Raw genomic sequence first — 14,391 nt, 5'->3', positions numbered from 1 at the left:
AACTATACTATACTACTACTATTACTTTACAAACAGAGGATTTGAGCAGCAGGTTCAAGGTAGTGACTACACGCTCCAAAGCACAACGAAATAATGATCCACCTCGATCACTCACATCAGTTCTTATCCATGTTTCCCCACCGCGCCGCCACATACCTCGACTCCACTAGAGACCTCTTAAAGTCTCTGCTCTGATTCTAATACGAAAGCTATACAATGACTGTTGATTATAATTTAAAGCAAGTAACCCTTCGATTGATCAAGTACCAATATCATTACTAAAATACTAAAGTAACGGTATAGCTAAGGCTATATTAAATAACTCTGACTCTTCCTCCGACATATATAAGATATATTATTGGTTATTTCTATTGCGTATACTATGAGTACTATCGACCACACATAATTAATGTCTAACAAAAAGTAAACATACCTATATACAGCTACACTAGACATCGGTTAACAGTTAACAAAGAAAACCGCTGTCAATAACTAAACCTCAGTTGTTTACTTTATCTGTAATGACTTCCACACGTTTTATATTTATACAACTGGAGCTCAATAATATATCCCTTGATTCTTAGTATAAGCGCCATATGGTTCAGTTTTCATATGACTAAGGATCAGTGTATGTTGTCTCTATCACACCTATGCAAAGAGAAGGTGATAATAAGCTGTAATTAACTTGCTAATTGTTATAGTAACTGTTTATGTTGTGTAAAATATGATGCGAAGTGGTCAATATATTGGACTTATAGACAGGGTTCCGCGTTCGACCCCTGGCCAGGACAATTTAGATTGCTGTTCTGTTTCTGGGTCTTGGACTCAGATTCCAGGAGTTTATTAGTATCCACTGACGAGTTTCACCATCTAGGTCCTGGTTCAATGTTCAGATTAGAAGTATTTTTTTACTTAAAAGATTGATTTCTTATTCATTACCGGGATTTGGTAACGCACTCCTTGCTTATTGATGGGTAATGTGTATTTTAGGGTTCCGTACCCAAGGGGTAAAAACGGAACCCTATTACTAATTAATAAAATTAAACCCTATTACTCTTAGTCTGGCACTGGGCTCTATCTCCTGGACAGTAATAGATATACACTTAAAATTTTCACAATGCTTGTGTTTCAATGGTCTATCCCGCGACCTAAACACTATCGGATGCCGGATAGCAGCCGGAGCAGGATGGAATCGAACGAATTTATTTTGAAAAATAAACAAAACACAGTTTGTATTATTCCACCATCGGATAGTGTCGCTTATAAGGATCAAGTTCTGGGGAGTAATTATAAATGTCAAACTTAAGAAAAAGGCTCATGTTTAAGAAAATTCATATATTTCATATTACGCTGGCAGTTAAGTTCCCGCCATTTATTTTAAACATTTCGCATATTATAACATGTCTGTGGCCTAATGTTGAAACAGTTTGGTTGTACGGATCCCTCCACATGCGTCTTGCACTTGGCCAATTTTTTTAAGAAATAGTATTTGTACAACCAGACCAGTGGCAGACAGGCCTTTTTGTGTAAAACCGAATAAAAGCAAACCAAGCGGCGACCGTCGAGGCCACCCGTTCACTTCAGATTTCACCACCTACCTACATATGTTTTAATTGTTCACTTTTAAACTAGATCTCCATACGAGTATATTACAATGTATATAATATATGACTGTATAATAAAACTGTGCGTGTTGGTACATTTTTGAAAATTAATAAAGTTAAGATAGCATCGGAGGTAGGTTATGCAATTTATAATTGTTATATAAATTGAAAATTCGTGGTTATTTTATTATTATATTTTCTATATTCCATACTGGTTGTTGAAAGTCATAAAAAGAAAATAGTTACATAATATTACATGTGCTAGATAACACAAATATCGTGGACGTTTTATTATATCTTCAATTTCTAATCATTAATTATTTTATATTTCAACTAGCTGACCCGGCAAACTTTGTAGCCCTTTGTTCAAAATCTATTTATCAAATATATTTCGATTAAAATATAGCCTATGATACTCGTGGATTATGTAGCTTTCGAATGGTAAAAGAATTTTTAAAATCGCTCCAGTAGTTTTTGAGCCTATTCATTACAATCAATCAAACAAACAAACAAACAAAGTTTTCCTCTTTATAATATTAGTATAGATTAACCTGTGGTTTTGGAGATAAATGCTTACATTGGTTTGTACAAACTCTCTTACCCAAAACCCATTAACTCAAAAATATACTGAAAGCTCATTCAAAATTTTAAAAATACACGCGGTTGCACTTGGCCTTGGCTGATAGAACAAGAGTTATGTTGGCTGCCGTAGCGTTCAATTATAATAAAAACACAACGTATAAGAAGACATACATTTACTTTTGAACTGTTAATTTGCACTGCTATTCATCTGATCAGTTTGTCTCTCTGTGTCCGTCTGTTCGTCCGTTTGTCTGTATGTCCGTCGTGCCGGTCTGATTACACTGGTCTGCAAAAAAAAATTTTTTTGCCCTCCTTCTTATTATTGTGATGGTTTATTATATACTTGATACTGCTAAAAAGGAATATAGTTTTGAAAATTATGTATCACATACAGTTTTTTTGTAATGGAATTTATAAAGAAAACTCCTTTTTTATTTGTAATTGAAATCGTAACTTTAATAATTGTGAGAATATTACATATAATTGGTATCAAATATTTAAAAACAATCTATCTTATTCTAATACGCAGTATAATGTAGTATTTTACTTCGTAGTTTTCATATTTTCATATTTTCCATCAGTGTTTCACGGCGATTTAACCAGCAAAAGTCAGCAAGCATTGCTTCTGACCATTTCCCATTATAACGTCTCTCTATGTATATGTCTTTTGAACAATATTTTTTTTATTTCTATTTTTTCTCGTAAAGCCCTTTATCTCCGTCATACCAAAATAACAATCATCATTATCTTGAATCTGGGGTTCACTCCAAACCACAGGTGTTTTAAGTGGCATGGACTTCCTTCACACGAACCTCGTAGCGTTCTTGAACAAGTGTTGCAGCATATTTTCGGAAGCTAATTTTTTTTCCTTTCGTCAACTAGAAACCCAAAATAACCTTTGTACGCAGTTTTGATTAGGCCTGATATTTTATTTTGTTGTGATTTTGCAACAAATTCACCACTTACGTCGCAAAATAGGTTTGGTGAATTTTTGCAAGTTCTTGGCATTTTGTACCTACAACAAAATTAAATTAATTTCAAAATGTGAATATATATAAGCTCTATGTTTTAGAATACTTATTAATTTTCACTACACATATCAATATAATTTGTTACTTACCAAAATACGTTGAATAAAACGAAAACAATCACTTATTTTTTTTTTAACCAACTGAGCGCCACGGAGTTGCTTTCCAAACTGCGCAAGCGCGTGTAATTGTTCAAAAACAATGCGAGACAATATCATTCTATCTCTCTCTAACACAGTAAACCAGTTTTGCGTGGACAAATGCAATATAAGCTGATTGAAGCAGAGTTATAAGCAGTGTTAGTACAAAAAATATGAGAGAAAAACAGGAATTATAAGAAGTAATAAAAAATCCTTTAAAAAAAAAACTATACGTGCCAGCAAAAAATGGAAATCAGATTTGGATTCAGCACGTTTAACTCTTCATAGAAATCTATTTTTTATCTAAAGGAGGATTTTGTTGCAGACCAGTGTTATAAGTCCGTTAGAATTTGTTCTTAATTCGTCAATCCAATCGTTCCACACCTACAGTACAGTACAGTTAGTACAGTCCAACTATTGTATAGATCTACCGTCCGTCCGTCCGTCCAGCCTACCGGTCTGATTAGGAGACCGTCCGTTAATTCGTTCTTCAATCGTCTATCCATTCCGTATTTTAAACCATTCACTAATGGTACCGCCACACTATAGGATAGATCTCGCGTAAATAAAAAGCTAATAACAATTGTAACAGTACAAAAGAACGTGAAACATTCTTGGCACGTTTTCAAATTTGACCATTCGGCGTAAAACGCACGAAGTGTCACATAACCGGTTGTAAATTGATAACTTTACGTAAGTAAGCGGATTTCAAATGAGTTTAATGTTAGGACACATATGCACTTACCGTAGTGATGAGCACAATATGTTAAGTATTTAGTTGTAACGTTATTGTGAAATATGTGTCCAGTCCATGTTACGTAATAAAATAGTAATGTAGTGTGCGTCAGACTCTTAGTTATATAAGTTAGGTTAAGCTTAGTATTAGGACAGTACTAATAAAGACATCATTCAACCAACACGACTCTTCAATCCCTCACGAGCCTGCTTATTCACTACAGTACAATCTTTATATTTATTTTAGTACATTTATTATATACGCTTTAAAACATAAATACTTTTACATGTATAGATATAGTATTCATATTATAATCATTGGGGAAGGGGGGAGAGGGGGTCTTAGGGGTCCAAACCCCGAGTTAGCACAGGCGAGAAGCAAATACTTTCAATATTTTTACCACTTATTTTTATGCTCTTAATTAAGGGTCCTTCCGATCTTTATTCAAATAACCACACACTAAACTTCACTGCACTCTGCAGAATAAGCCATTATTATAACTATATTAGAAAATATATCTTTCAAAACTTAATATTAAGGTTCCTAATAGGTCTTAGCCAATCAGTGCGCATTCTGGACCAATTAGCGGGCACTAATTAGCGCACATCTACCAACCTCGTCTCAAAGTCTATAACTGATCTTAGACATCGTAGCACTAATAATTTATGAATAGTATTTTTTATTGAAGATTGAAGTACCAAACGAGCATATACAGTCCAACTTACTATAAAGTTCTCACTGCCACCCCTAGCCGTCTGGAATCAATTTCACATAAAATGGAGGATATACATAAAGACGATCTCTGATTTGTTGCCTCTCTTGAGAACTAAAATAGTAATTATATATAAGTCATTCGCTGTAGCGGGCTATGCGCAGGTCGTCGTAGGCCCAGGGCGGAAAGTTGAATGGGGGCCCCCAGTCTAAAAAGTTGATAAGATTTTACAAAATTTCAAATGTCACATAGACTTATAGGCAAATACGTATTTCACAGATGGGTTCATTCCAGCGACCTTTTTTTGGGAATTGTGCTTGGGGGCCCTCCAGTACCGGGGGCCCGGGGGCCCCCTCCTCCCCTTAGTCTGCTAGAGGTCATTCCGCATCTATATCCTTATACCGAAACTGTTTCCGGCTAGAGATAGATGAAGAGATGGTACCTCTTCGGTTTCCTGCTTCCGAAACCTTTGAAATTTATTTCGTTTCGTTTGCGGATAGTGAGTACACAACTTAAGTGTCAATGTACCTTGCGATGTATTTGATTGTAAATTGTTATAACTGTTTTTGAGAATTCGTTTGCATCCAATTGATTAGTTTATGTTCTTTTTATTTTCGAGACGTGGTCCTACTGTCATTATTTATAATATTTATACTACATTTATACTCGAATTGCATGAAATATCTTTAACAAGTTTTAAATAATAACGAGTAAACGAGTTTAATATGCATCTATCACTAAGCGTAGTATATCTAAACAAAATGTATCATTTTTTTGTCATACAATTTTCAAAAGGATAAAATTATAGAGATCTTTTAATTGCGATTATATTTAATCGCGAATTCATAATGAAGTCCCAATAAATATGATAATGCATTTAATTAAAAGATCTTGAATACTGAAAATTTAATGTGTTAAGGAAAATTAAATTTTAAAATCCGCTTTTTAAGTATAATTGACATAAAAAACAAAATCAAAACAAAAACAATTTTTTAAAATTCTGAATAATTTAATTAGACCAAAATATCGTAAATATTACACTTTTAAATAGCGACCAAATGTTTAAAACTGTAATACATGTCATGTGTACACATATACGTTATTTCTCAATATTTCTGAATATATTATTTCGTCACGACTTGGATTTCTAAATTGTAACAATACCATATTGTTTATCTCTACGTGTTTGTAAATTACGCAGAAAAATAATTCGCAATATTTGTAAAGTGTTGTGTTGTAATTCGACATTTCTCCATAATAAGTGTTGTATGTCAAGTCTTAATAGGATTGAAGCTGCTTTAGGTGGGTCGCTAACCCTGAGGACTAAAGCTACCACTATTGTGACAAAATAATGAATTTATTATTACATTTGATTAATTTTAAGGCGGTAGAATCCTTTGTGGTTTGACTCCCGTGGCGCAACCGCCATACCTATAGCTGCTTAATAACAGCAGTGTTAAGCGCTGTGTTCAGGTTTTAAGGGTGTGGTAAGGGAGACATACTTATCCGGGACATTCCAGCTTAGTCCTCATTGGTAGCGGCGTATTTGTGGGCGACCTCAGGTAGGAATCTAATCTTATCTGAAGTTGATGACAGATGTCTATGGGTACCATCAGGTGGACTGCATGCTCGTCTCCTATATTATAAACATAAATAATAAGAGTATTTAGCAATAATGAGATAAGCAAGCTCACTCAGTCACGAGCGGGGAATTACCTAAATGTGACATTGTATAGGGAAAAAAGAGTTCTATTCCACCAGATATGTAAGAAGCAACTAAACATTGAACGAAAACCAATCGGAATTTCTCAATAGAGCTCTGTGACAAATAGAGAACGGACAGATAACGAGGCTTAGTAATAGTAATAGAGTACCGCTTTTAGCCTTTGGGCACGAAACCATAAAAAGTTTTAAAAAGAAAAAAATGATTTAAAATATAACTCCTATTAAATAGGCTAGCTCGGCTGTTCTTATTCTCTTCAGAGATAAAGTAACACGGTCAGATTGTAGGTAGTAATTAAGTCATCACAGTCTTAGCTAAGTTGTCGTCAAGGTGACTGGAACAATTAAGAGAAATTACCGTGCAACGCGGTCAAGTATTGTGTTACGAGATTTGCAGATAATTCCTACGTTTGCCATTTTTGTATAAAATTCTCTTGAAGTGGAAAACTCTTTCGGCGTTGTGCACTTTTTGTGGTGGGTAAAAAATGAAAACTCGCGTCAGGACACGTGACCTGATTGAAAATTCGTAAGACGGAGGGATTTTGATGTTTATGTACGATAGCGCAATAAATGAATATTATATTTCACGACATAAATGATAGTACTTTTATACTGATAATTAAAGAAATTCGTGCAAAAATTATTTCTTAACCAAATATCAAAAATGCACAACGTTAATATTAAAGTTGTCACCTCTGCCGGCAATTCCGAGTGCACCCCGTTGTTTTTTTTTTAATATTTCTACCCGTAGTCTATAATAATATATATTTATATATAGGTATCAAATGAGTATGAAATCCACCGGAAGTTACGTCCACTGCCGCCCATTTGACAGATAAATTATCAATCCCAGATAGACTCCCTTACCACATCGTTCAAACCAGAACACAGCATCGCTTAATACAGGTGTTATAAAGTTAAAAATAGATACGGCGATAGTGTCTCCGGAGTCAAACCATTAATAATTCAATAGCAGCAATTGATTTATCTTAAATACCTACTAATATACTAATAATATTAGTAGGTATATATAATTTGATTTCATTTTAATTACTTGTCTAACCACAACTATATAAAATTCAGGAATTTCATCAAAAATTGCTTAAAAAATGCTTCTATACGATTTAAGAGTACTTTGATGATAAAAATTGACATAATTTTCCTATTATTATTATATAATTACTTAATTATTATTATTATTGATTCTTAATTTTGACACGATTGGATCCATCTTAATTTTAATATTATTTACTTTTAATACTTTTATTGTTAATCCTAACATTTTAACTAAGTTTTGACATGTGTAACACCTGTAAAGGTAAATTTAATTGGACTTTATGTATCGTTATTGACCTATTGTACTAAATGCTTTACACAATAAAATAAATAAACCACAGACCTTAGGTACACACAGGTCTGTGGATACCAACAAATAAAGCAATACATTTATATGTGTCAATTGAATTTGTGCCGTGTGGCTCCGGCGGCGAATAGACCACCCCATACCTGCCCGTGGGTGTCGTAGAAGGCGACTAAGGGTTTTTACCGGGTAGATGGGCAGCAGCGTCTACTCGGGCATTTAACATCTTACTGCGACGGTCCCACTGGTTGCTGGATCTGACACTGCCTGGCGTAATTCCCAAAGGTGTCCCGCTTGGTGGTAAGATCTCTTCGTGGGATCTGCCTGGCTAGCTACCACCCTCAGGCCGAAGTCTACCGCTAATAACGACTCTTCGTGTTTCGGTAGTGCGCCTGGGAGCCAGTTCATCCCCTATCCTCCCTTCCCATCCTCTGTGGTGCTTCCGACGGCGTACCTTTCTGGTCCGGTGGGTCCTTCTAGGCGTCGTTGCTCTCGGAGGCGTGGTGTATTGGCGCGGGGGCCAGGGAGACCCGGTGAAACGGTTTTCCGCTGGCCGCCCGCCGGTTAGTTGGGGACCCGAACCCGGGTAACACCGTCAACCTCTGGCCCGGGAGGCTGTCCCGCCAACCGGCGAAAAATCCCGTTGCACGATTACCCTGCTGGAGTAAGTGACCGGAGTGGAGCCGGGTAGTCGTGCACGGGGGGGACCGGGGGCCCTTCCGTCCCCCGCACCAGCATCCCACATTACCACTGTGAGCACGGCGCTACGGGATCCACACCTTGTCCCGAGAGGCGTCGAAGGAGCATCGCAAGTCCTTTCAAATTCCTCCTCTTTTTCTTATACCACCAGAATGAAAAGGCAGAATAATAAGGGAAACGTTTACTCAGCGGCGACCTCCTCCACACTTACTGTGGACATGTGCAACATCAGGGGGCTCCATTCCAATCTGGATGCCGTCCATCACCACCTTGAGACAGCAAAGCCGGCTTTTCTCTTTTTGACGGAGACGCAGATATCGCCCTCGGGCGAAACATCGTATTTAAATTACCCCGGCTACAGTTTAGAACATGCCTTCAGGCGTCGAGCCGGGGTATGTGTGTATGTTCGGGATGATATCTGCTGCCGCCGTCTCAGCTGCCTCGAAGACAAGGACCTATCCTTGTTGTGGGTGCGCGTGGATATTGGGGGGCAGACCCGCGTCTACGCGTGCCTTTATAGGTCCTACAGCGGAGATGTTGAGACAACTCGACTATTCGAGCACGTCCAGTGGGGGACTGACAAAATGCTGCAGCAGTGCCCTTCGGCGGAGTTGGTCATTCTGGGTGACTTCAATGCCCACCATATTGAATGGCTAGGCTCCCGAATCACGGACTTCGCCGGAAGAACTGCGTATGACTTCTCCTTGGCATATGGGCTCTCCCAGGTCGTACCCGGTCATACTAGGGTACCTGATATTGAGACCCATACTGCGTTGTAAGGTAGGCGGTGAGGTGTTGAAATAATAGACTGGAATGCTGGGATGACACTGACTTTATTATAGTTTGCTATCCAATATAAAGGTAACATAAGTGTCAAAGAATAACATACGCAAAGATTAATATACACAGAGGGGACACCTTACACCTCCCCCCTTAAAAGAAAAAAATAAAATACAGTTAGTATTATTATTATTTTTTTTTAACCAAGAATACAATACAATTTACATTATTTAAGCAGGAATATAAATTTTGGTACGATTTTTATGTACTACATCAATTTTATTATCTTTCATAATTTCAACATTTGGCGATAAATCTCTGATTACTACATATGGTCCTAAATATATACTATCCAATTTTCCTCCTACTTCATTCTTAATTAAAATCAGATCATTAGGTTTATACACTACAGGTTTCATATTTAAATCATAGTTACATTTTCTTTTTAGTTTACTGTTTAGTAGATTGTCTCTGGCCTCTTTTTGGGATAATTGTAAACGGTACTTTAATTCAAGTGGATAATTATCAAAAGTATAAAGCGGATCTACTACATTATTTAATAAATTACTAGGAAGGCAGCATTTTTTCCCAAAGACTAACTCGAACGGCGTGAACTTTGTTTCTCTGTGAACAGATGTATTGTAAGAGAAACACCAAAATGGAAGCCACTGGCTCCATGCCTCATAATGGTTGTTACACTGTATTCTAAGATATGAACCGAGATGCTTATGAGAATTTTCTAATGAACCTATGGATTGGTGGTGATAAGCTGTGGAATTCAATTTGTTTATATTTAAAAGTTTACAAACCTCGCTCATAGTTGAAGACATAAATTCACTCCCTCTGTCAGTTACAATATCCTTCGGTACTCCGTAACGTAAAATAAAATTATTAACAAAAGATCGAGCTACTTCAGTCGTAGTTTTAGAAATCAATGGATATGCTTCGACGTATTTTGATAAATCGCATTGTAATGTTAAGATATAAGAATAGCTATTTACGTCCCTATCAAGAGGTCCTACAATATCCAGATATATTTTTTCAAAGGCAGTATGTGCCGTAGTTGTAATGACCATTGGTTCCTTTACATGTACTGAATGTTTAAATTTCTGACATTTATCACAACGTTTTACGAACTGAATTACATCTTTTTCTAAACATGGCCAAAAGTAATATTTTTTAATATTGCTCAACATCCTTCTAATGCCAGCGTGGCCACTTGTTGGCAGAAGATGGAAGTCGTTGAGTATTACTTTTTGGTCATCTTTATCATTTATTCTTACAACATCCTTTAAAACACATAATCGAGGAATAGTATTACTTACGCTTGATTTCATTTCTTTACTTAATTTTTCAACAAAAATATTACTTGTTTTATCCATAACAAAATACAACTCTTTAATATTTATTCTTTTACATACGTCATCTAGTTCTCTCACAAATTCGACTGGCGTAATTTGTGATGGAGATCCTATGCATTTTATATACAATACTTTATTCTCTTTACTATAGCAAAACGTTTTACTTTCATAATCAATATTGATTTTCTTCCTTAATTTATTTAATTGATCTTTAGAAATAAATGCCAGTTCTGTGTGATCCTGAGGTTTGATATGCGCCTCTACAACTTTCGGTTGATCAGACCAATCGTTACGAGAGTCGATATCATCCAAAGAATCTGGCACAGATTGAGCTTCTTTCCTTCTTTGAGCTCTTGTCATTACAGACAAGATGTTTTCATTCATATTTTTCAAGTCTTGTAAAGAAATTCGAGACAAAGCATCTGCAGCTGCATTGTCTGAACCCTTCACATATTCCACACAAAAATTATATTCCTCTAATAAGAGTCTAAATTTCATCAACCTACTCGACGGATCCCTCATATTAAATAAATACACTAATGGTCTATGGTCAGTTCGAATTTTAAAAGAATTACCGTAAAGATAAGGCCGAAAATGTTTTACAGCCCATACTATTGCCAATAATTCCTTTTCAATTATTGGATAATTTCTTTCAGCTTTACTTAGGCTCCTACTTGCATAAGCTATAGGTTTTAGATCCTTATTTGATAAAATTGCTCCTATGGCGTTATTTGAAGCATCTGTTTGAACAATAAATTCATTTTTTCTCGAAAAATCGGGATACTGCAATATGGGTGGTGAGATAATACATTGTTTTAGGTGTTCAAATGCTTTTTGACAATACTCATCCCATATGAAAGGAACATTTTTCCGACATAGACTGTTTAATGGACTTGCTTTTTCTGCAAAATTAGGTACAAATTTTCTATAATAATTAATAAATGCCACAAATCTTTTAACTTCGTCAACGGTTTGTGGTTGGGGATAATTTTTCACAATGTCAATTTTTGCCGGATCTGGTTGAATTCCTTTATCAGATACAATATGTCCTAAGTAAAGTAACTGTTTCTTTAAAAAATCACATTTCGCGGGGTTTAATTTTAAATTTACTTTACGCAAACGTTCAAATACATCCTGTAAATTTTTATTATGACTATTTAAACAACTTCCGAAAACTATGAGATCATCCATATAAATAAAACATTTTTCATATGTAAGTCCAGCCATAGCCATATTCATCATTCGCGAAAACGATCCTGGGCTTGTTTTTAGTCCCATAGGCATACGTGTCATTTGAAATGCTCCTGAATTAAATGCAGTATATTTTCTACTTTCCTTTTCTAATTTAACGTTGTAAAATCCATTATATAGATCCAAATGAGTAAAATATATACTTCCAGATAACGCGTCTAATATTTCACACATATTTGGAAGAGGATATTTATCATCTTCAATCAAATTATTTAACTTACGGTAATCTACGACTAGTCTAAGTTTCTTTTCACCGCTATTATCCATCTTTTTTGGTACTAATAGTATCGGACTAGACCAAGAACTGTTACACTTTTCTATTATGTCATCCTGTAATAACTTATTAATTTGTTTATTAATTTCCTCTTTTTGAGAACGCGGTAACCTATAAGGTTTTGTAAACACAGGAGTTACGTTTGACTTTAAGGTAATTTGATGTTCATAAATATCTGTAGTAGACATTTTGTCTCCTTTTAAATAAAAAATATCAGGATATTTACCACATAAATTTTCAATAGATATTTGCTCTTCCTTATTTAAATGTTTTAAATTTAATAATGAGAATAATTGCTTTACCCTATCAGCGTTTTTTGTTGTTTCTTTAAATGAACATATCGTATAATCACTTAATTTATGAATAGTAGGTTTTATATTTGTCAAAGTTACCATTTTTTCAGTGGTATTTAATATTTTTATAGGAATCAAACCATTTAAAGGCGTCGCTATAGAACTAGCCATATAAATCCCTTCGTCTAACTCTTTAGAACATATTACGCATTCTTCTTCAAAATCGGTTTGAATATAATGTAAGGATTCGCATCGTGGTGCTATTTCCCAAATCCTAAGTGCCCGAACCAGTTTCAACCTACATTCTATATTTCTATCCGTCCACAAAGTTAAATTGTTATTTCTAAAATCTATCAATGCTTTATATTTATCTAAAAAATCCTGACCGATGATACCACTAGATCGACAGGGCAACGTATCAAATATATAAAACTTATGGCTAAAAATAGTATTATCATTACGTAATTGTAAGTATGTATATCCAATTGGTTGAACTTTACCACCTATCCCATTTATAATTATCTTTTCATAATAAATCGGCAAATTTTGTTCAAGTGCATATTTATACTTTAAAGCGGAAATAGTAGCACCCGTGTCAAGTAACCAAGTGTAGGGAATATTGTTTAAATTTAATATAATGCAACAATTACTATTGGCTGCAAAAATGGAGTTATTCACGAAAAAACTCGTTTTTAATTTCTGAAGGTTTGTCATTACAGTTTTCAGTTTCATTTAACAAACGCATACGACCGTTACGTATCCACTGATTTCTACCTCTATAATTGTACCTACCTCTTTGTTGCCAAGGCCTCCCACCAAACATTGGCCGAGACCTCCAAGCTTCGTGCGAACCACGATCATTGTCCTTCCATGCTGGCTGACGGGTTTCGGTTGAGGCACGGTATTGTCCGCGATAATTGGCGTTGCGACTAACTGGGTTTGAAGAACTCCTAGTATAAGAAGCATTATATCGTGTGACATGACGAGGATTTTGTCTTCCCCGTGTGGAAGAAAAATAATTACGCTTAGAATTTTGATGGTACATACCCATGAAGTCACTTGACGTGGAAGCTGTCCCAATTTCCTCGTCCTTAGCGGCCTGTATTGCGTCTTTCAATGATGTGTAATTCCTGGATGTAATAATAGTGCCAAGCCTACGATTTCGCAATCCATCCGCAAATTTTTTAATTGCAAATTTTTCATTAATAGGTTTTAAAATTTTATAACTGTCCGTGTTACCATTGGATTGTGAAATCGTGAGCTCTGTGAACATTTCAGTTATTTCTTTCCCATAATTATGAATAGTTAAATCGTTTTGCTTACTCATCTGTAATTTACTTTGAATAGCTGGGGCTGATTTTTGTGTTAAAAGATGAATACGCATATCCTTGATTAGACCAGACACAGTTGAATAATTTGAATCTAATCTTAGTTTAGCGGCCTGAGATAATCTACTTTTAAGAACAAATTGAATTAATTTAGCTTTGCAAGTGTCACTCTTCAATATTGATGAATAATATTCTATATTATCTATTAATTGCTTTGTATTTGCTTCCTCGTCCGTCATACGATCTAATAAACTCATAGCAGTCTTTAAATCAAAGGTATCCATTGTTAACTTTAATTCAATTTTTTCACTTTCACACAATTGCAATGTTTCGTTATAAAGTTTTTCAAAATCTTTACACTTATTATCTATTTTTAAAATATTTTCTGTACTAATATCTTCTTTCTTAACTTGACTTTGAAAATCACATAACCAACTCTTATATTTTTCATATATTTTATTAGCCTCAATCGCCTTGCTTATTAATATTGGGCCATGTCTTCTTGCGAGACCAATTTTAAT

General features: G+C 35.3%; 1 long non-coding RNA gene across 1 annotated transcript; it reads right to left on the bottom strand.

Annotated features, from left to right (window-relative positions):
* Positions 1-2,613: 2,613 nt before the first annotated feature.
* On the bottom strand, positions 2,614-3,688 carry LOC140746083 (uncharacterized). Its single transcript, XR_012102745.1, has 2 exons — positions 3,307-3,688; positions 2,614-3,201 (listed from the first exon to the last, which is right to left on the bottom strand). It is a non-coding gene; the product is annotated as an uncharacterized LOC140746083 (long non-coding RNA).
* Positions 3,689-14,391: the final 10,703 nt, after the last annotated feature.

The sequence above is a fragment of the Epargyreus clarus genome, unplaced genomic scaffold, assembly GCF_041222505.1.
Source record: "Epargyreus clarus isolate Ecla_fem2 unplaced genomic scaffold, WU_Ecla_fem_2.2 ptg000012l, whole genome shotgun sequence".
Classification (NCBI taxonomy): domain Eukaryota; kingdom Metazoa; phylum Arthropoda; class Insecta; order Lepidoptera; family Hesperiidae; genus Epargyreus; species Epargyreus clarus.
This window is presented reverse-complemented; position numbering and strand designations above follow the sequence as displayed.